Source organism: Lissotriton vulgaris, chromosome 8 (genome assembly GCF_964263255.1).
Source record: "Lissotriton vulgaris chromosome 8, aLisVul1.2, whole genome shotgun sequence".
Taxonomy (NCBI): Eukaryota; Metazoa; Chordata; class Amphibia; order Caudata; family Salamandridae; genus Lissotriton; species Lissotriton vulgaris.
This window is the reverse complement of record NC_141696.1, coordinates 1,073,518,780-1,073,542,779: the sequence shown is the minus strand read 5'-3', so window position 1 is coordinate 1,073,542,779 and position 24,000 is coordinate 1,073,518,780.

Below are 24,000 nucleotides of genomic sequence, written 5' to 3'. Positions count from 1 at the left end.
GAACAAAAGGCAGACTGGCGCTGTGAAATATATTTCCTTGTCTTCTTCGCTGCCCCTTGATTCTTGTAATGTTCTCACAAGCGGTTATCCGCCGAAGTGCCCGGCTCCTATTCAAGTGGCTGACGGTGGGTGTCCAGGACTCACCACCGTGACATGATTTATTATGCCCTTGTTTCTTAAGCTGCCTTTTGCTGATTGACATTTGTCACTTTTTGCGCAGAGGCGTCTTTTTTTCCGAGTGATTTCTTTTTGAGGGTCATGTGAGATACTGAAGACTGCTTTCATTTCCGCCAGGCTGGAAGAGACGTAATCTCCTTTCTCTGTTAGATTAAGGGTGTAATGGTTGCAGACACCAAAAAACCGTTTTTAACATTGTTGCTAAAAAAAAGTGACATAGCAACTGCCATTTGAGTAGTCATGGTTCCCCGTTGTGCATCATATCAAATACAGAGGAATATGTCATTATCCCGCACTCCATTCTCACTGAAGATTTTCCTTTCCCTGCTGTGTTTGTTTACTGCTCCAACTTCACCTACTCGCAGGATTCTATTGCAACTGAATGATAGGGTGTCAAACTGAACAGATCTCCCACTGTATCTAGTTGTACACCCAAATATCTGCCTGACTGTTTTTAAAATCCCGCAAGGTTAATGTCATCACACTAATAATCTTTGGTAAAGCCTATAGCTCTTGCTTGCAAGCTAAATATTTCTTCAATGTTTGTTAAGTTTATGTGTGTGGTTACATGGATTAGTGAGTGGATAAAGATAAGTATGAGTAAAAAATTGGAAGAATGGATGGATTAGTAGGTGATCCGGTACATGAATAGATTGACGGACAGGCGAGTGAGTGTATGACTAGATGACTGCCTGAATGGATGAGAGAGTGCTTGAATTCTTGTATGAGTTTTCTCCTGCTTGGTTCAATTATTACAGCTATCTGTGGGTGACACAATTTCGTCCTATCAAGAGTGCTCCCCAATTACAGCTGCTCCCTGCAGGGAAACAGAAGGAATGCAGCAGGCCTTCTGCTAATCATGCAGACACAACTTGTCTTGGTAGAGTAGGAGCTATTGATGGAGCAAGGTTTCATATGTAAAGAAACTTGCTTGGATTCAGCCCTCTCGAAATAACATATAACTTATTAATCAATATGCTTTGTATTATTAATAATGGCACTACACAACATTTATAGTATCTTGGGGAAGCTTGCCTATGTGCTATTACTAACAGTAACCCAAATGCATTAAAATGGCCACCGAAAACGCGGGAACTCTTCTGTGCATGCGTCTGCCACATTCAAGTGGTGTGATGCATCTTTCGCTTGGTGGAAAATCTTTGCAGCTGCGCACTAATATTAAAGATGGCCGCTTCATGTCTCACACAATTATGCAGCTGCTACCGCTTGAACTAAACCTTGCTCGTTCTGCTTAACTAATAATGCTATAGTTAAAATAAAGTAATGGGAATAGAGTAGAAATAAGTGGTATACAGTGCATTCATTTATTCTCATATTCTAATGTGTTTTTCTTTGACTTTATTATTAGCTCATATTTGGGCCTGAAGAATAAAGAATTGTAATGCCATTTTGAAAACTGCACTGCGCATGAGTCAAAGTACCGAGAGTCCTCGAGCAGTGGCATTGAACTAATGGCAATCACAGTCTTGCCTGCGATGCGCCTGGGAACCCGACCCCGTGAACTCCCAAGAGGAAGAGACTATATCATTTGTTATACTTTGTATATCATTTTGCTACAATAATGCTGGGTGGAATAAAATCATGGGAAAGTAAATTATGGATGGGAACATTGATTCACGATATTGAATGAAAATGATCTCATACTGGTCTGGTGTGATGAACTCTCCTCGCCTTTCTGACCAATCAAATCAGGGGAATACACAAATTTGCAACACTGGGGGGTGGTACATTACCCTGGGAAATGCTATAACTAAGGTAGGCTTAGTCAGTTAGATTGTCCGACTTGTCACAGACCTGTCACTGATCCAACGTATGCTGAAGGAGATCGAGAGCAGAGGTGCTAGTCGAGCACTCTGTCAGAAGAATTTGGGATTGCTGAGGGGGAAGATTCGATGACCCATTCGGGGTTCGAGTGTTAGCCGCAGAGAGAGAGGGGTGTGATGCAGGCGTTGCACTTAACTGAGGTCCTGTCCTGATCTGCACCTGTCTTGTCCTGATCTGCACCTGTCCTGTCCTGATCTGCACCTGTTCTGTCGCATGGGCACCAGAGTTGTCAGGAACCTTGTCTTTGCCCCAGCCCGTGGCCGGGGTTGGTGTTCACACCATTCTAGGTAAATATAATCTGTGTGGTGTGTCATTGTACTGTTTCCCTTTCTCACCCTTCTTAGGTAACAATGTCTAAAAGAAATCTCAAAATATTCCTACAAATCATTTCTTTAATTATTATTTTCTTAATTGAAAAAGCTCTAACTGCACTTGTATGGACTCTGGCTAAAAAGAATTTTGCATAGATAAAGTATTTAAAACTTTCCCGAGTCTGTGGTTATTTTATGAAGGTAAATATTATGTACTCCCTATTATTATAACACCCTCGATCCCTTAGGACTTTAAGTACAGGTGGCAAGGATTGGTAGGTCAATGTGTATAGGTATAAGTCCTAAAGTGAATAAAATTCTGATAAGCATGAAGGTTAAGCAGGATTACCGGTTCATTTTGTGTATGTTATGGGCCCAGGTGAGTATGGTAAACTGAGCTGGTAATCCCGTGCGCCATCACTAGAGATGTCAACAGTAGCAAGAGTTGAGCATGCAGGTACATGTAAACATCATCTGGCAGGATGAATTTAACTGCTGTCTGCGTGTATCTCAGAATCTCTTAAAGCACAACATGCAGTTCAATGTGAGTATTTATTGCATGATGCATGCTGTCTTTCCTAAATGGTAAATGCCAGACACAATGCAATTTCGAGCTGTTCTATGAATCCAGCATTGCGTAAGATAGTATATGTAAATATAATATCATAATTAAGCTTAATATGCCACTTGAGGCAAGACTAGGTTTTCATTTTTCCCAAGCTTTGAGGAGTTTTGGAGATGGCATAACCAAGTATTCCGTAATACGGCACAAAAAGTAAGCATCTGCAGACACCCATTGTGGCCCATCAGTCCCTTTCAAAAATGTGTCTTGCTAGGCATGTTCGTGTTCTCCAGCGACAGCTGCCTGTCTCCCTACCCCGTTGCATGTTTGCTGAAACTTTCAAGCATGGGCTTCCCATCTGTTAGTAAACCCAGTATTTTGTAAAGCGCAAACTAATCAGCCCTTGCAGCCAGATTCATGAAGCTACCATTTTGCGATTAGCAAATAGTCACAAAATGGAATTCATGATAAAATGCGCTGAAAAATTGAGATTCGCAATCGATCGCAATTGGCGATTGCGATCTAGCCGCAATCGCTAAATAATCGCAGTTTCGGCAATTTTGCATGCTAAAGATCGCAAAAACGGGAAGTCGCATTTTGAGCCCACTGATGACATCACAACCAGGAAGTAGGCTCACCACACCCAAAAACCGAACACAGAGCCAGGGAGTGGCAGCAGGAAAGTTTGGAGCTCCAAAAGCAAGACCCTGCAGCACCCCAGCCTGAAGGAAAGTTCAGAAAGATGTCCCAGGATGCAGCAGGGAGCAGTGGGCAGGAGAGGAAGAGGAAAATGACATTTTCTGAAGCTGAATTGGAGTATGTAATTGAGGGGGTGTGCAATGACTATGGCAAGCTGTTTGGTAAAGACTCTCGGAGGGTGCCAGAGCCCGAGAAGCGCAGGATCTGGCAGCGCATCCGCGCCAAGGTCAATTCTGTCGGTGTCACCCAGCGCTCCATTGACGACATCAAAAAGCACTGGTACGACCTGAGAGGATGTTCCAAGGAGCGGATTGCATTGAGGCTTGGGGACCAACTGGGCACCGGTGGAGGGGATGCATTAGCCACACCTAACACCCCATTGGAGAACATGATCGAGGAGACCATAGCGCCAGCAGCCTGCGTGGGGGTCATTCAGCTGGACTCCTCTCGGCCCGGCCAACAACAAAGTCAAGGTAAGTGCCATGCGACTGCGACCCAGTCCCCTAACAATGCCCATACATCCTGAACTAGCACCCTGACATCCCCAAATATGCAGACCAAGCTCACCAAAAAAGCCCCATTGCATTGTGGTACTTGTAGTGTAATCATGAGCCCGCAGTCAGCCCAACAGTGCCAGAGCACTCATTGCTAAGTCTAAACAAAACCCAGTCAGGAAAGCAAGGCTGCGTGCATGTGTTAACATTTCCTGTGCAAGACACATCACATTAATCATGCACCCTTTCACATTACAGGTGCAGGTGATCAAGCCAGCACGGATAGCGATGCGCTACACATCGCTGAGAGCCCGGAGGACACTGAGGGTGAGGGACAGTCCTCCCAACAACCTGGCACATCACAGCAACCAGCATTGCAGCCAGCACCACTCACAGCACCAACACCCCGTGCCAACAGGGCCACCCCTGCAGCCACTGCAGTGCAGCCAGCACCACCTACAGCACCAACACCCCGTGCCGACAGGGCCACCCCTGCAGCCACTGCAGTGCAGCCACCGCCACCAACACAACCACCACCCCGTGCCGCCACAGCAGTGGTACAGGCTCCACCACCAGCGCCTCGGAGGCAGACGAGGCACACAGCAGCTGGCAGGTCACAGACCAGCGCACAGAGGCCCCAGCAGCGCCAGGGCCCAGCAGGCACCGGCAGGTCACTAGAAACACCAGACCCAGGCCTGGTCATTGAACGCCGCATGCTGGCGGTGCATCGCACGCAGGCATGCCACATGGCAGCAATGCTTGCACAGATGCAGGCTAACGGACAACATATTACCCAGATGACAGCAGCTGTGAGACAGAACAACCAGCTGCTTGTATCCCAGCAGGACATGACCCGTTGACGCCACCGCCAACTACTGGCCCGCCTATTGGCCTACACTAGGTCTAATCATGTTGTTGGCCACGCCACATCTCAGCTGGCACGACGGTCACTTGCTATGCAGGCCCAAATGGTGCAGTGTTGCCAGGATGTGGCCAGGTCACTCGACCTACTCACTGCAGCTGTGCTTGGCAGACAGGCCACTGGCCAGGAAGAAGCAGAGGGGGGTGACGACGCAAGTGAGGCTGCGTCGACCAATAGCAGTGCCTCCTTACCACCGTTGCCTCCACCTCGCCGCAGCAGCAGGCCAACATCAGGAAGTAGGGCCAACACCGTCCCTGAGAATGCGGAGAGACGACTTGGGGCGTCTCGTCGTCAACATCGCTGAGGACTGTAAAACTATGAGGGAGGCCATGCAGTCGACCCCTGCAAACCCCCTACCCCAGCATGGGGAGGTATGGAGGAATACACTCCCCATCAGACAATTTGTTTCTTGAAGGCCTATTTATTGTGATGTAACATTAAAGAAGAAAGGTCAAACTTCATACACACTCATGTCATTATTTCATTCGTCATGCATGGGTGCAGTGTTGTGATGGTGGTATGTGTGCACTAGAAACAGTTTGTAGTGATGTGGTTGCGGCGCCTGTGTCCTTCCGCAGGATCTTCTCCGCGGGCATGACGTACATGTGAAGGTGGACGGTCGTCCCCTTCCGATTCACTGCCAGAGATGTCGACAGGTATCCGGCGCTTGGTTGCCATGTTATGTAGTATTGCGCAGACAGCCACAATGCGGCAGCACACTGCTGGACTGTAATACATGGCCCCACCTGTCTTGTGCAGTATGCGGAACCTGCTCTTGAGCAGGCCAAATTTCCTTTCTATGCAATTCCTTGTCCGTATGTGTGCAGCATTGTAACGCCGTTGCTGGGGTGTGGCAGGGTTGAAGTAAGGGGTCAGGAGGTATTCACGGAGGGCGTAGCCACTGTCACCTGAATGAGAGGAGCAGATGGTGATTGGCTGTGCTGCGCAGTTACTTCATAGCAATGTGGCATTGTTGACTAAGTGCACTTACCAAGTAGGTGTCCTTCACCAAACTCTCCCCTGACCAGTCGTGAGTGGAGGCCGCTGTGCCGGAATATGAAGGAGTCATGGGTACTCCCTGGGTACTGGGCCACAATGTCAGTGATGTATGACTTAGCATTGCAGACCATCTGTATGTTCAGGGAGTGGTAAGACTTTCTATTGCGGAACATATACTCTGTGGCAGCTGGTGGGCAGATGGCGACGTGGGTACAGTCTATGCATCCAAGTACATGGGGAAAATGGGCTACATTGTAGAATTGTAGCTTGGTCAAGTCCAATTTCTGTTGGCTCGTGGGAAATTTGATGTGACGCTGTAGCTGGGTGAGCATGGGATATCCCCCCAGCAGCCACTACTATCCCCTGGAAACTCCCGGAGGCCAGGAGGTGCAGGCTACACAATACCTGCACATGTGTATGCACCGCATTGGTACGGCTTGTTGGGTGCTGCATCAGGGGGTCAAGGTCCTGTATTACCTGCATTATCATTGCCCCATTCAGCCTATATTTTGCATATATCTGCTCTCTGGTTTGGCCCAGCAAGGTGACCCGCTGGAGGAAAACTCTGTCCTGGATCCTGCGTCTCCTCTGTGCTGCTCGCTGTAGCCTTCGACGCCTCACCACCATGTACATTCCTGGCATTGTGGCACTCCAAATGCTGATGCTGAAAGTCCTTATGTGTGATTGGTCAGGCCTGAACCTGTTGCTGATTGGCCAACGGTTTTTCAAATGTAATTTTTTCATGGCTTTTATGGTTACCACCTGCTTTGAGTTCTCCTTAATTTGCGCGTCTCAAACAGCGATTTTTGGGTTTTTCGCTATTAGCGATTTTTTATGAATGCCGATTGCGATTATATAGCGAATTCACAATTTATTTCGCAGAATCCGTGGTTTGTCGCATTTTCCGATTCGCTAATGATCGGCTTCCGGGATTCTGCGATTTTTATTGCGAATTCGCTATTATGTGTTAGCGAATTCGCTATTTTGATGTTGAATGCCGATTACGTCAATTGCGCCCGCAATTGCATTTTCGCAGCGATTGAGGGCGCAATTTCACTTCATGAATCTGGCAGTAAGTGTCTTAAGGCAGTGGGGCCATCGGGGAGATTAAATGAGGTATTGCCAACAGTCACATGATGCTGAGCTGGTCTGCCTCGGCGCTGGGGATTGACCTGTGAGCCTCATGCTCCGGAGTCAGCTGCCCTGGCCGCTGCACTGCACCTCTCCACCGTTGGTACAGAGAAGCTTGCAAATGTGTCTGTGAGCTGAGTAAGTCATAGGCTCTCATGCTTGTCATATAGTGTGCTTATAAAGATTGCTGAAACACAACTTCTTCTTCCATGTTGAAGTGATGTGCTCTCAGAGCTACTGCCACTGTTGGTGGAGTTGGCCAAGAAAAATCTTTTGCTGCCCACTTGCAGACTACTGCATCTTCTCTCATGGGTCGAATGCCAAATACAGAGCAATGAGCAATGATTCGTCAATCCTGCTCCCAAAGGCCAATCTCTAGCCTTGACAATTAAGGCAGCCCCTGATGCATTTTCTACTACCCACCGGCTCTGCATAAGGCCCACAGTAGCTGACACAAAAACTGCCCCTTCCCCAAGGCACCACATGCAGCCACAGCCACTACCTCTGTAATGGGGAAGTCTGACACAGACACCAGGCTTTGGCGTATCACTCAAGCTTCCAAAGACACCTTCTACCAAAGGTGGAGGTGTTTCAGTTCTTGATGGGGTTCCTTAATTACCAGCACTCATCCAGGCCTATAAGTGTTACTGCATCCGCCAACTCTGTGGTGCTTGGGCAGAATGGAAATGAGAGTTGCGGTACTCAACACATGCAGGGAAAAGAGGCCACTAGGGACATTGCATGATCCTACAAGATGCACATTGGCTTTGTGATATTAGTACAGGCTGGGAGGCACTAGACGCGGGCAACAAGGACACCACAAAAGCTAATATATCTTTATCCCAGCTTTGCATATTTTGTTGAGCGAGGGGGCATCCCCAGTCTCACTATTTGTTTTTCTGCCATCCTATGAAGACTGATGGAATTTGCAATGACTTTAAATTGGACCCATGCACAATGTGAATGCCATTTGCAACAAGCAATCGGTAAAGGAGGGTGGCCTGTTGCCCTCCAGGCCTGGAGTGCCCATTTATACTTTTGGGCATTTCCCCGGGGCACTGTAGCCATTGAATTCTGGTTTTGAAGGCAGAGAGCAGCTGCTAACATCTCTGCTACTTTCGACAACTCCCAGAGGATACCTGCAGCAAGCAAGCAGGTGCTTCGAAGAGAGAGAAGAAAGAGAGTGGTTAAAAGATAATGAAATGTTCAGTTGAATTTTGTACGCTAGTGAATAAAGATGTCAGTTATGAGCTCCGTGTGCGGTGTATTCATTTTACATGCTCCTACGCAGGGGAGGACGCTACAGCAAATATTTTCAATGATGTGAACAAAGCAACCAAGAAGAAGGCACATCTTGGAAACAGTCAAGGGCACTCTGGACACGGTCAAATATTTACTTCTATCACAAGCAGGCAAACATTTGCTTTCATGCTAGGAATAGGAAGAGACACCCCTAAAAAAGATGAAGGTGTAGGAGAAGCAGTTTTTCATTTGGAGAAAGAACGTTCAATGTGGACCTGTCCTTTGGTGTTCAGTAAAATAAATTCACAAAACCTTTTCAGGAGCACTCCTTGAAAGCCGCAAGTGTCACAGATTTCTCATGGAATCCTTTCTGAATTTAAAATACGGAGAACTCTGCACCCCTCTGAGGATTTAAAATCTGGGCTGTAGATATACGTTATTTTAAGTGGGCATACTGTCAGGCAGAGAAAATACATAAGGAGGAATCATTGTAGGAAACGCCTTTTTGTTCGATGAATGACAAGACATTGAGGTGTTCTATTCTTTTAAACATAGAATGCTTTCTCAATTATCATATTGTGAATTCTGCTTGCTTTAATAGAGTATTACTCAAAGTCAGGTTTGATAAAATTAGGTTTGTCCTAATCCCACTGGTGAATTCATTGAACTTTCTGTAGAATATTTGGTCACTGTTAAAAGCATTGCAAAATCTATACTGAGTAAAATCATTCTGCAAGGCCCTTATGATGCCCTGTTTTGGGTAAAAGAGTTTGAGTGCCATCCACATAAAAGCTAAGCATTAAGCCTCATATACCCTTTTTGAATTTCATAACCTACCTCCAGATGTTCTTACCTTTTTCTCAATCTAAATTTAGAACAATTGAAAATACTCAAATGCATGGAACACGGCTCAGTGTGTGAATTCCATACAGCGGCATTAGATGTGATGAGAAAAAAACAAATGGCTAGAGTCACAAAGACTGTCCTATTAGTAATCGTTACTTGCTATTTTAGTACTTCTGATGTACTCCTTAATACTCTTAAAAGTGCCCCAAAAGTAAGTCACAGCAAAATCATTGTGAGAAAGGCCCAAAGTTTTTATAAGAAAGCTTTACGATGGAATCTTCAGAACAAATCATGATGCGACTGCAATGAATTAGATTCAAGCCACACAGTTAAACATCACACTACACAGCAGGCATAGGGTCATTAGTAACCTTTAACATCATTTGTGATTGATAAGTTGTTCCTCCTTAGTGGAGATATTTTTATGGTTGAGCTGGACAGATCATTAAAATATTAGACCAAGTACTTTAGATGAGGGCATGTGGAACTTCTAAACAAACACTTGCAGCCTGATTAGAAGGGGCCTGCTGAAAATTGAGTTATTGGTTGAGGGGGTTGAAATGCTACTGAAGCAGCAACCACAATCTCTGTCAGGGGCAAACACAAGCAAACCCTAAATTACCCTGTGCTTAATCCTCTGGTAGCTCGGCACATCCTCGCAGGTGGTAGGATAAATAATAGAGGAATCATAGCAGGCCCTGTGTAAGTTTATACCCTGAAAAGGAGAGAACCGCTTAGTGCGTTTTCAGAGTTTGAACCGCTAAGAAACACTTCACGTCCCCCACTCCAACATCTGTTTGTGTATAGTAAATCCCAGGATGTCTTGATGTATTCTTTACCCAACCTTTCATATGTGCCTGCTGTTATGTGTTTTAGGCAATACTGAAAATGGAAAATTGTAACAGGCAGAGTGATTATTCCATGTATAATCCATTCAGTAGCTGGTTTCTCTGCTACCATAAATGGCAATCTTTCCACTTTTTCAATGCTCAGCACCGCATAGTCTGCTCCCCTTTGTGCCAATTTGATCTGTTTATCAGTGAGATTGAATTCTGAAAACAGTGACCTAGTATTGATTAAACTCCAAGGCACATAGCCTGAACAAAGGTTTTGTAACGTCCAGTATAATAGCATGATAAAACGTAATTGCGATTGACCATGTTGCAACATGACCAAGTCCTGTTCCATGATGTCTATGGCAGAATACACTATGCTGTCCAATGAATTTATCCTGGACGACACAGTCGTTAACCCATTGTCAACCACAGAGAGAGATTTCTCTAAATTATTATGATACATTTTTGGTATCCTTTCTGCAGTCTCTGATTGCGTAATCTTCCATATTTCATTATATGCAGCATATATACCGGCATATATAAAACGTTGTTGATGCGGTTTCCTTGGTCCTAACAAGAATTCCCTAAGATCAGAACCATCTTTAAGTAAAGATAAGTGTTGTTTTACATCCTTAAGTGAAATTGTCTGTAGCCAATCAAGGCAGAGTTTCCCTACACGGTATGTTGTTACTATTCCAGGATGCTGTCTTTGAACATATCTTGGGTCTGGCCTATTGAATGTGAAACCCTGTGTTTTGTTCTGGAATCTATCTTGACAGTTGTTTGTGTGTGTGGGCCAGATCAACCATTTATTCCAATATGGATCTTTTCTGTTCTGATGAAAAATAGTATGTACGTCAACCTCCCTGTAATATTCCAAGTAATAAGCACAGGAGATGGAAGAATACTTAAGAAGTTTATTCTTCAGAGAAGATCTCAGCCACCAGACCATTGAGACATCCACAAGACATTAATTGCTCTCAGGTCCTCTTCACATTTCAAAGGAGTTCTATGACCTATATACATTCCAAGCATAGAAACACAAGAAAGCTGGAATGTTCACATGAAGGATCATAGAGACAATGAGAAGAATAATGAGCAGATATTACACATCTCCCTCCTTAAAGGAAAACAAAACTAAACACATTCTCCCCATCCAAAATAATAAAAATAAATAAAGAATAAAGAGATAAAATAAATAAATAATAATTTCCACAATACCAATGTAGGTTGCAGAAGACATGTTATGAGTGTAACAAATCAAGCATAATCATCAAGATATTTGGGTGGAACAGATATCCTAGAAGAATGTCATAGCTCTTTTTGTGTACCATCAACTTCCCCATGTGGAACAGATGAAGTAGAACATTTGTCATCAGAACATGAGTTTTTATGAAATGTACTTCTCAACAACCCCACCCTATTTAAGTTCCATACTCTATAGTCATGAGTCTTAACATCATTTGTAAAGACCTTCATTGGGTTAAGAAATTTTCGATTACTATCAAGCCCAGGACGTTTAACCGCAACCCAGTCACCAACCTTTACATGTAACATCTTTGTAGATTTCTTTTCGTCAAAATATGTTTTCTTCCGCAAAGCTAATCTTTCTTCTCTAGCTACTAAGTCATCTTGATTTACAACAAACTCCTTTCCCTTGGATAAACAATATTTATTTACCCATGGAGGTTCTAAATTAGTATTTGGTATTCTTCCCCTGAAGAGAAGAAAAGGAGTTTTCCCAGTGGTCGAATGAGGTGTTAACCTATATTCGTTTATTTTTTCCACCACCTCTTTTTTCCAGGCAATGAACCTAGATTTTGCCAAAGAGATAGTATCCTTTAAGACCCTATTCAGCCTTTCAATCATACCATTTGCCTCTGGGTGGTAAAGCGCACATAATTTGTGCACAACACCATTAGAAGCAGGACATTCTTTCATCTCCTTCGATACCAGCTGGACAACATTATCAGTTAGAATTGAGCAAGGAATACCTTCACTCAAAAACAATCTCCTCAAGCAATCAATCACATGCTTAGAATCAATACTAGTTAGGAAGAAAACTACTCACCAACAAGAAAACATATTGATTACAACTAAAACAAACCATTGAGAGCCTTTCTCACTAATGGGTGCAAGTATATCCAAGGACAATATCCTCCCAGGGACCTGAAGGTCTTTTCCTGACAATCATAGGTTGTACTCTTGGGGACTTAGACTTGTCACACTTGACACATGACATACATTCGCAAATTTCTCTCTCCACCAATTTGTCCATTCCTGGCCACTAGTAAGACATTCGCAACCTCTCTTTGGTTTTGGTGATGCCAGGATGAGATACGTGAGCCAATTTTATCAATTCATTTCTTAAGCTACCTGTAGGAACAAATTTTGTATCCCTACACAAAACTCACTCTCAACAGACAACTCATGCCTTATACTCCAGAATGGCTTGGTCCCTTCAACTCCCACCTTAGGATTCGGCCAACCCTTGTGTAACAAAGAAATAACTTCCATAATGACTTCATCTAATTTAATTGCCTCACGCCATCTCTGCTCATCTATATGACCATGATCCACCACACATACCCAATCATAACCTGTTTCCATCTCCTCCTCACTAAGACATCCACTCTCAATGGAAACAAGACGAGAGAGCACATCTGCAACACAATTCTCCAACCCAGGAATGTATTTTACAGAAAAGGATATTCTTGAAGCCCAATAATCCTCTTGGTAATCCGACTGGAAACAAGATCGAAACCCTTTCTCTCAAAAATTTCAATCAAGGGTTTGTGGTCTGTCCTGACTTCAAACTGAATACCCCACAATAATTTTTTAAGCTTCTTAATGGCCCAGTACACATCTAATGATTCTCGTTCCACAACAGAATACCTGGATTCTGGATCCTTTAAACTTCTAGACAGGAACATGATTGTATTCATCCCTGAAGGAGAAACCTGTTGAACCTCTCCTAAACCTTTCTCGCTTGCATCAGTGGTAAGTATGCATTCAAATTTTGGATCAAAATTTTGAAGAAAAGGAACATCTTTCAGATGAGTTTTAATCTTAGAAAACTCCTCTTCACACTCCCCAGACCATACAAAGCTGACGCCTTTGAGTAACAGAGATTTCATATTGACTGTTAAGTTTGCAAAATTCTTGACAAACTTAGCATAGTACTCAACCGTGCCTAAAAATGTCATCATCTCTTCTTTGTTTGTTGGAGAAGCCATTTCTTGTATAGCAGTCACCAATTCTTGTTTAGGCTTAATGCCACCTGACCTATGTGATGACCCAAATAGTCTAAAGCATTGGTCCTAAATTTACATTTCTCTATTTTCACAGTTAAGTTGTACACACACAATTTCATCAGCACAGATCTGAGAATGTTATCACGTTCATTCATACTTTTACCAAAAATCAGCAAGTCGTCTTGATAGATACACACTCCCTTTATGTCTTTCAAGACCAATTCCACAGCCCGTTGGAATGCTGAAGAAGCCAACACCAAGCCAAACGGCATAAGCACAAATCTAAACGTACCAAAAGAAGTTATAAATGCTGTAAGATCCCTTTAGGAGTCCTCCAACTCAATCTGGTGATACGCAGATGTTAAATCAATCGTACTAAAGACCTTGGCACCACCTAGAAAAGTTACCAATTCATTAATGTTAGGCAGTGGATACCTATCTACGACCACGTTCTTATTTAGTTGGCGCAAATCTATGCATAATCTTAAATCGCCGTTGGACTACCGGAGCCAACCACTCAGTCCCTTACACATCCTCTAATATACCCCCACTCTTCAGTTTATCAATCTTCATTTGCATCTCTGCTCCAACCGATATTGGCACATTTCTGACCTTGCAAGATCATGCACATAATCATCACCACCAGGATTGTCAACAGTGCTCAATATCTCTCTCAATAAAATGGGTGGATTAGAATTTGGATCTAAATATACACCTAGGACACCTTGGTACAGCCAACTAATAATGCTGTCTCTTTTTTGATATATATAAAATTTCCCAGAAATCATGCTGCCCTTATACTCAATTAAACCTATGAAATAGTTGTGCAACTTTATTGGCTCACCACCATAGGCTAGTGGAATTATGTCAGGTTTGAGTAATTTGATCTTGCCTTTGAGCTTACTTTCTTAAAATGCATTTGAAACAATAGTAATTTTTGCTCCTGAATCAAATAAAACGTAGGTTAACTGCCCGTCAACCATAATACCATCAGTGGGAGAATTTTTATTTGAGGAAGAAGTTTGAACTTGAACAATAACTTGACCACATTCGAAATCTTCAGACCCTACATCTGAATTATTTTCTTCATATACCTCTACCATTTTCACCTTAGTTTTTAACTTTGTCTTGCACACAAAGGAGAAGTGACCCTTCTTCTTACATTTGGAGCAAACATGATCCAACGCTGGGCATTTTTTGTCATTTGCCAGATGACCTGACTTGTCACACATAAAACACTTCAACAAGAACTATTATTATTAATTTCTTTTTATCACTTTTACCTTTGCCATCCCGAAAGACCTTGCTTTTAACATTAACATCACTGACTGTTTGAATCTTGATATCTTTTACACTGTCTTTCTTGATGACATCAACACATTTTAACGAATGTTCTATTCTTATTGCAATAGCCAGGTCCTCATCCAGCACGGGTTCGTCCCTCAGCTAAAGCTCATCCCTGACCTTTTCCATATTGCAACCTAGCATGAACTGGTCCCTGATGTGTTCATCACTTAAACCTTCAACATTTGCGAGAGTACGCAAGTCTCCTTAAATCAGTGACATATGTTTCCACACTTTCACCTTCCTTTTGCACTCTCTTTCCAAAATTGTACCTTTCTAAAATAGTGCTCACCCTAGGAAGATAATGTTTATCTAGCTTTAGTATACATACTTCATAGTCATTTAACCCATTTGATTATGCATCTGTTAACACAGGAAGTTGATCAAAGACATCTTGCCCTTCAGCTCCTAAGCAATGAAAAAGAGAAGTCCTACGCCCAGCGCTTAGAGAAGCACCACATACCATAACATAACGTTCAAAAACATTTTTCCACTTCTTCCATCGTATTGGAGGATCACCAGGACTGGCCAAAAAGAAGGGAGCTGCAGTTACATTTTGCATGGCACCAAACATGTGCTAATTGAGAACACTAACAAGACAAAAAACAATAGTTAACTTTTCACATACCAGAGTGGAATTACACAAGAATGGTATAGGTTAAGCAATACAAATTACATTAAATAAAAAAAATTGTGTCATGAAAAGAGGACAATTAAATGTCACACGCAAGGTTCGAAGACAAGTTCAGAAATTCACTTGCTAATTGTTTGCAGCTGTATTTGTAAATAACTTTCTAATATGTTCAACAATTTATCATGCGTGAGGACCGCAGAGTTTGGTGTGCAGTAAGTTACCTGAAAAGCATTAAAATGCAAAGCGTGTGGATCGCTGAGAGAACATACTCAATAATTTCACTGCGATGTAGAGATGAAATTGACGTTAAAAGAAAAACTAGAAAGTTAAACCCATATCAGAAGAAATCCAATATGGCCGCTGCAACGCGCTGGTAATCTGCTGCGATGCACGTAACCGCGCACACTAGCGCAATGAGAACACTGACGGCGATTTGCTGCGACGTACGTAACTGCACACACTAGCGCAATGAGAACACTGACGTCAGGAGACTCTTCATAAGAATCCCAACGCGAAGCTTGGAATCCCTTCAGCTCCTGTTGACTGCAATGACGCCTCCTTCTGAGAACGATTCAGAAAAGGGGGTGGTGATGACTCCTGAGAACTGTGCTGCTTTGCTCTGCTGGGAAGGAAGGAAAAGTCCGCCTTACACAGCATTCTGCTTTTTTGCTGAAGCCTCCCCTCAACGAGGACTCACTGGTGTGAGCGAGTCCTGCAATCGGCAGGGCGTGTCAAACGCTCCCAGCTGGAGTCCCACGGGTAGAGGCTTGGGGCAAACACCATCAGCGAGCTGGGGGACTGCGAAGACCAGCATTCCCCAGGCAGCTCAGCTGGTTCCTCTTCCCCCGGCGATCACGCCCACGGACACACCCCCCGCCTACCTGCAATATCTTTCGTGACACCCGCTTCGCGGGCGCCACTCACTTGACTCCTGAGAACTGTGCTGCTTTGCTCTGCTGGGAAGGAAGGAAAAGTCCACCTTACACAGCATTCTGCTTTTTTGCTGAAGCCTCCCCTCAATGAGGACTTGCTGGTGTGAGCGAATCCTGCAATCGGCAGGGCTAGTCAAACGCTCCCAGCTGGAGTCCCACGGGTAGAGGCTTGGGGCAAACACCATCAGCGAGCCGGGGGACTGCGAGGACCAGCATTCCCCAGGCAGCTCAGCTGGTTCCTCTTCCCCCGGCGATCACGCCCACGGACACGCCCCCCGCCTACCTGCAATATCTTTCATGACACCCGCTTTGCGGGCGCCACTCACTTGACTCCTGAGAACTGTGCTGCTTTGCTCTGCTGGGAAGGAAGGAAAAGTCCGCCTTACACAGCATTCTGCTTTTTTGCTGAAGCCTCCCCTCAACGAGGACTCGCTGGTGTGAGCGAGTCCTGCAATCGGCAGGGCTAGTCAAACGCTCCCAGCTGGAGTCCCACGGGTAGAGGCTTGGGGCAAACACCATCAGCGAGCCGGGGGACTGCGAGGACCAGCATTCCCCAGGTAGCTCAGCTGGTTCCTCTTCCCCTGGCGATCACGCCCACGGACACGCCCCCTGCCTACAATTACATAACAACAGTACTTCTCCCGCGTCGCGGGACGCGCGCGGGGCGGAGAACGGGGCGAAGACCGGGCACAGAGCGGGCCGTCTGTGGCCGTCCGGGGACGCCCGTGGACGGGACGGGCCACCCTATTTACACCTTTCTTCTCTTGCGACCCACTAGACTGTACCACACAGGGGCTGAGAGGAAGCTAATACTACAGAGGTAACTGTAACATCGGAATATTCGAGCCCCCTAACGGGAGACGACATCTTGAGTACTTGGTGCATTAAACATTAACTGTGAAAGTAGTTTCTTTTAAACTACTTAAGCTTCTACTAAAAAATTAAAAATGGGTTACAAAAAACTAAGATCACGTACAATATACATGAAATGTATGGGCACAGAGGAAGCAGTCAGAAACTCTTCCGACAAAGCAGTTAAACAAGGTCGAATAACTAAAATTCCAGCTATTAGTAATTATTTTTTAGCCTTATCTTCAAAAAAACAAACTCAGGTACAAGTATTGGAAATGTCAATAAATAGTGAGACAATAAAAACTGAGGAAGTAAAAGAACTGCCTGAGCAGGACCATCAATCTACCCAAAATTCAAGTACCAGGATCATGAATCTAATCAAAAGATACTACTCTCAACACAGGAATCACAAATTCCAACCCACGAGTTCCTACATTTAAGTTCTTCAACACCTATAAAACGTTTAGTTAGCCTTTCTTGCATCGACGATCTATTTGGAGATGATACAAAGCCGATGGAAAAAAAATCTGACCTACAGTCAAATCCTGATAAGTCATTCACCAGGTCCCAGGAAAAGCCCTTAGATCGAGATCCCACTCTCGATTCCTCTCTGGACCCTTTTTTTCCAAAGACCAACAATTCAATAAACACTGCAACACCTATGTCAAAGGCTCTACATTCTCTTCAAGAAATATTGGAATCGGTCCTTTCATTTCTAGGTCATATCCTGGAAAACTCTGACCAAACGCTAGATGTCCAAATTGGTATTTTGAAATTTCTTGTAGAAGAAAAAAGGAAAAAAGAACTCGCAGAAGCTACAAACAAACAACAAATATACGATGCCAAACTGGTAAACATCAATAACTCTTCTAACTTCATCAAAAGCACTGAGCACCAAACTAAAAGTGACATTAGCACTCAAACATCTGAAGTAATAATACTAGATAAACCAACAAAGAAAAACCGGAAAAATCCTAAGGATGCTAAAATTTACTCTTTGAAAAAACTATTTAGAGAAGAGCTCCCGCTCATAATCAAACAGTAACCTATTTTTTCGGCTTCAAATAAAACAAACTTGCTAAAGACTGAGCCTGAAAAAGATGAATCCGGAAACTCTACCAAATCTTATCCTGATGATGACGGAGCTGTTAAGTTACTCCAAACAAAAATTAATCAAGAAGAAAAGAGAAAAAGAAGGAGAAGGAAACTGCTAGGAAGAATCAATAAAAATAAAACTCGAAAGCTAAAATTCAAAAATACAATCACTCCTCTAAAAATCCAAGAAGGACAAGCCGATAATAAAATACCAAATACACCCACAGTAGAGACAAATAGCGAATTAAAACCTACACAACCAGTAACGCTATTGAATTATAAAGCGAATGTTTTTACACCAGCAACATTTTCTGAAAGAGCGGGACAGATAAACAAGGGACCAAGCGAAAGAGATAACAAGATATCCATAGATGGTGAACAAATCTCGACTAACCATTTACAATTTGAAGAACTCTTCCCAATTGATAATATGCCACTAAATCGAGAAAGGATAATTAATCTCCTACAGCAAATACATTCCCTACAATCTCTAACCAGCAAGGAAATAGATCGGGTGACCTTCCCCATAAAAGACAACTGTAAAATAGCGGAGGTGTTATTCTGGTCATCGGTACTCCCAGGGATTATAATAAAAGAAAAAGAAACTCTACACAAATGTGGCTATGATGTTCTCGAAAAATCCGCTTTAGAGGAAAGTAAATACAAGAAAAGGATTACTGGCCTATTTTGCCCAACATTGAATATTTCAAATGAGAATCGTTATAAAAATATTCCCAACCTAGATACTTCAGGATCTACTCGTGCTAGGTAGGAAACTTTGAAAATCCAAGTGAATAAAGGCGACAGAAAAGTCTGGAATCAAGACTTAGTAGTAACTGAGGACAAAAAATCATTACAATCTTGGGCCTGGGTCTCGGAGGTACTAAACAGTAACAAATTACAATACCACCAACAACCCACTGTTTAACAATGGTTTGAAGATCATTTCGTGGAATCTTGCAGGAAGAACAGACATCAAAATGATAGAAGCTACCAAAAATCAACCAGATATAGTGGCTTTGCAGGAAACTTGGGCAATAAAAACTTTCCATCAGGATGGCTACTATGTCTATGACATTCCTGCTAAACCCACGAACCGGGGTCATGCAAAAGGTGGAGTGGCAATTTTGTTGAGTGAGGAGTACCAATGGGACCAAGAAGTAATTGAGTCTAAATCTGACAATTTTCAATGTATCAAGATCTCGTTGAAAACACATAACCTAGATCAAAAAAAGGTTTTTCTACTTTTCAATATGTATGCCACTCCCGGTTTCAAACAGGATGTCACCTTTGTGGAAACCATGGAAGCAATTGCAGGGATAATTGAAGTTTGTGCAAACGCATCCTACCTAATCATGGGCGACCTGAACGGAAATTTTTTGAATGTGGAGATTAATAAATGGGTAAATCTATACGAGGATGAATCTTTGGACTTCTCTATTCCAATATTTCCTGAAGGGATTGCCTCAGATAAGAGAGGAAAACTGTTATTAACAAGTCTGCCAATTCTCAATGGGACAATTCTAAATGGCAATGTTGAAGGAGACATACCGGCGTCTTACACAAGGCGAGGCAATGGATCTTCTTCAATCATCGACTATATAATCTGCGGCATGGATTTAGTAGAAACAGTTTCACACTTGAGTATCATCTTTTCCGATGAAAGTGACCATGCTCTTTTGAACCTAAAGACTTCTTTGCTGATTAATCATTCACGGTATAATCAAATTATGTTCCATAAAAGTAGTGTTGAAATTAACAATACTCAGAGGCGATTATTCTGGACCCCCGCAAGTTTGGATTATATCACCGAAATGATTACATATAGTCAATTACTAACTAAGAATTACTCTGGTGATCTAATAAAAAACTTTGAATGTATCATCAACAAACTTAAGGACGATCTCACTGACAGGATAAGACAAGATACAGAAAGGAATAACAGGAAGAACAACAAAAAACCAACTAGGATAACTTTGAAAACCAAAACACTGAACAAACTTATCCGAGGGCAGTATCTAAAATTTTCTCCTTCAATTAAGCAAGAAATAAATAAAATAAAAAATCAAGTGAGAAGAGCGAAGCAGAGCCATAAAAGAAAGGTGCTTGATAACAACTGGGTAGAACTACAAATTGCAGCAAAAAAGTATAATCAACGAGAAAATTGGACCTTAATTGCCAAAATGACGGGAACAAAGAAGAAACTACAAGCCATACCAGTCCCGCCCCAGGAATGGGAAATTTATTTGAACAACCTTTATAAGGCAAACTCGAACAATTCGGATGGAAAAGCAGCTGATATTATTATGGAAAATAATATTACTCTGATAACAAACACTACGGCATTTTCCATAGAAATGCACATCAGACAAGCAAGAAGCACCGCCGCGTCTGGCCCGGATCAAATACCAATTAAAGTCCTGCAGAGAAATCCTAAAGAGTGGAGCCAGATGTTACTTCCTCTTTTTAATTACATCTTCAAAACTGGGAGAATACCAAAGTCCTGGCAGGGGAGTATCATAATTCCCATCTACAAAAAGGGGAGCAAAACTATTGCTGGCAACTACCGCCAAATAGCGTTGATGGACGCCACAGGGAAAATCTTTGCGGCAGAGGTCCTGGACAGATTTAAAAAATGGGCCTTTTCGAAGAGATTAATACCAATGTACCAAGCAGGATTCCGACCAAACCATTCAGTTACTGATAACATCTCAATTCTCCAGACCATTTTAGACAAATACACCTCAAAAAATTCACAAAATTCACAGACAGTGTATGCGGCGTTCATTGACTATTCTACCGCTTTCGACTGTGTTGATAGACCTACACTGTGGGAAAAGCTAAGGAGATTGGGTATTCCTGAATACTTGCTGCAGATCATAATCAATCCCCATACTAATACTTGGTCACAGGTGCAAATGGGGAGTAAAAAAGGACTAACCAAAACAATCGGAACGGCTAATGGGCTTAAACAGGGGTGCCTTTTAGCACCGATACTATTTTCACTATATCTTAGTGATTTACCTAATCATCTGCAACAATGCTCCAGTCTGCCTCCTAAGGTTGCCTCGCATAGAGTACACGCTCTGCTCTATGCAGATGACATCGCCATGTTGGACCTAACCCCCTTTGGTTTGCAAATGCTCCTGGATTCTCTAAACGATTATTCAAAAGATCACTATTTAATTCCAAACCTAACAAAAACCAAAGTGGTGGCATTTACTGGTAGGAAAAAAAGTGTCAAATATTGTTGGAACCTTGGCGGGATAAAAGTTGATGAATGTGATGAATATACCTACCTTGGCAGAATTTTTACAAAGAACTTGAAAAACACAAAACAAATAAATAATTTAACGAGAAAATCAGAAATACATGCTGGGGCTCTTTCTAGACTGTACTCCGCCACAGGAAATAGACACTTCTCTTCATTGTTAAAAGTGTACAGAGCAAAAATTCCTCCTGTTCTATCCTATACCAATAAAACAATGGACTTATATGGATTTAAACGAGGGGAAAATTTTGAAAAAAATCTTAAAGGTTTCTAAATCTACACCGGTTCAAGTCCTAAGATTAGAGTTTTCAATAACAAGCTCCTACGCTACAGCCGTCGCCAATGTAATCAGATGGGCTCATAACATCTTGCATGGGAAGGAAGGAACATTGCGCTCCCTGTTAAAAATCGAGACTTTTTCATTTGGCGCATCGAAGCTCAACTTTTACCGGAATATGACAGAGGCATTTGAAATCGCTAAACTTACCAAAGAAATCTTGCTATCCTGGTCAAAGTCCCAACTGAAACTCTTTCTAAAAAACTTTACACCAAGATTGAGCTACGCCCTAGACTTTGCACACTGCAATAGGTTACCATCATACAAACTTTTTGCTGAGTCCTTGGAATATAAGCAAGTACAGCCATATATAGGGTTCTCCCTTACGCATGGTGCAAGAAGGGCAATAACAATGTTACGACTAGGAATTTTACCTGTGTCAACCTTCACCTCTAAATGGTCGCCAGATGGATCTCCTACATGTAAATTCTGTCAAGGAGGCGATCAGAATATTGAGCATATTTTATTTGTATGCCCCCATCCAAATATAGTTACAGCACGGTTAAGATATTTAATCCTGATATACAATAAATGTAGGATCATCACAGTCAAAAATCTGATACTAGTATGTAAATACCCTCCCAATGAATGGGTCTGTTATAACTTTTACAAATTTCTAAAGTCCTTTCTAACATTATACTAGTGTCTTTGATCTAATAGTGGATGTGTTTGTTAAATACTTTTTTCGTTCTTTTAAAGTTTTTTCAAATATTATATTAATTTTCCTGATTATTGATGTAAAATGTTTTTAAATATCTGTGGTCCTCAGTAGAGTACCAAAACAAATAAAAAAACTTTTTGACTTTGACTTTGACTTTGACTTTGAGTGTCTGAATTAAGCAGACCACTCTTACCCAGTCCAAAGATCAGGGCTTGATCCATCACCGTTTTTCAGCTCACTGCACCATCCCAGCTCAGAACTTGGCTATATGCAAATTAGTCTGACCCTGGCCCAGTGCATCATGGGAACAGGGCAGACCAAACTACCAAGCCAATTCTTATACTGGGAAGGAAACAAGCTACCAGACACTCTGTTTATCACCACCCCCTTTTCTGAATCCTTCTGAGAACGTCACCGCAAAGCTAGGAATCCCTTCAGCTCCTGTTGAGTACAATGACACCAGTAAAGAACAGCAACCGAGACGTGGAATGTTAAAGGTATTTCAAAGAACAACTTGTGCTCGTGCTAGTATTCGTATACGTTGAAAGTATGAATTTTTAAAACATACGCTCTTACTAATTTCTATACATGCCGTAATTAGCCGTAAATAGCAAAAAGGCACTAGAAGAAACCTAGTCGAAACAAGCACTTCAGCACAAAATTCAACCTTTTAATTTCAAATGTCACGCATCAGAGTCCAAAGAGGTTCAAATAAGGGCAAATGAATTGTGGGCAATCCAGTTTACTCCTTCAATGTTCATGCAGGAGAATCTCACAGAGTCACTAGTAAAGGTTTCCTTTTAAAATAAGTCTCAATCCACATTTATCTAAAAGTAGTAGGACGAAGGAGATAGCTCACCCAAGTAGAAAATATGTCTCTAATCACATATATTAAGAAGTAGAAAGACGAAGGGGAGAGCTCACCCAAGCAGAGCACTTGACTTCAAATCCTCATGATCTTCAATCATCAAGAAGACTCTTTAAGTTGTAATCCTTGTGAAGAAGACTCTTTACTCCTCCTTCTCTTCATGTGTGTTGAGTTCTTCCACAAGACTGCCGACTACGCCAGTGTAATAATCAAAGTAATAAGCACAGGAGATGGAAGAATACTTAAGAAGTTTATTCTTCAGAGAAGATCTCAGCCACCAGACCATTGAGACATCCACAAGACATTAACTGCTCTCAGGTCCTCTTCACATTTCAAAGGATTCTATGACCTATATACATTCCAAGCTTAGAAACACAAGAAAGCTAGAATGTTCACATGAAGGATCATAGAGACAATGAGAAGAATAATGAGGAGATATCACACTCCCCCTCTGAAGTGTTATCACTCTCAGGTGTAGGTGTAGGTATGGACAGATTGTTCATGTCTTTGATCTTGGCTAACCCAAGGCAAGATGTCTATTGGAAAGTGTCATTCAAAAACATAATTTGCTCAGGGATGATAAAGGCTCTAAATATAGCTTCTACATTCTGTACTTGCCAATCTTTTGTACCCCAGACAGTTTTTGTCTCAATGTTGTCATTCCAAGACTAGAAACCTAGGGCCAGAT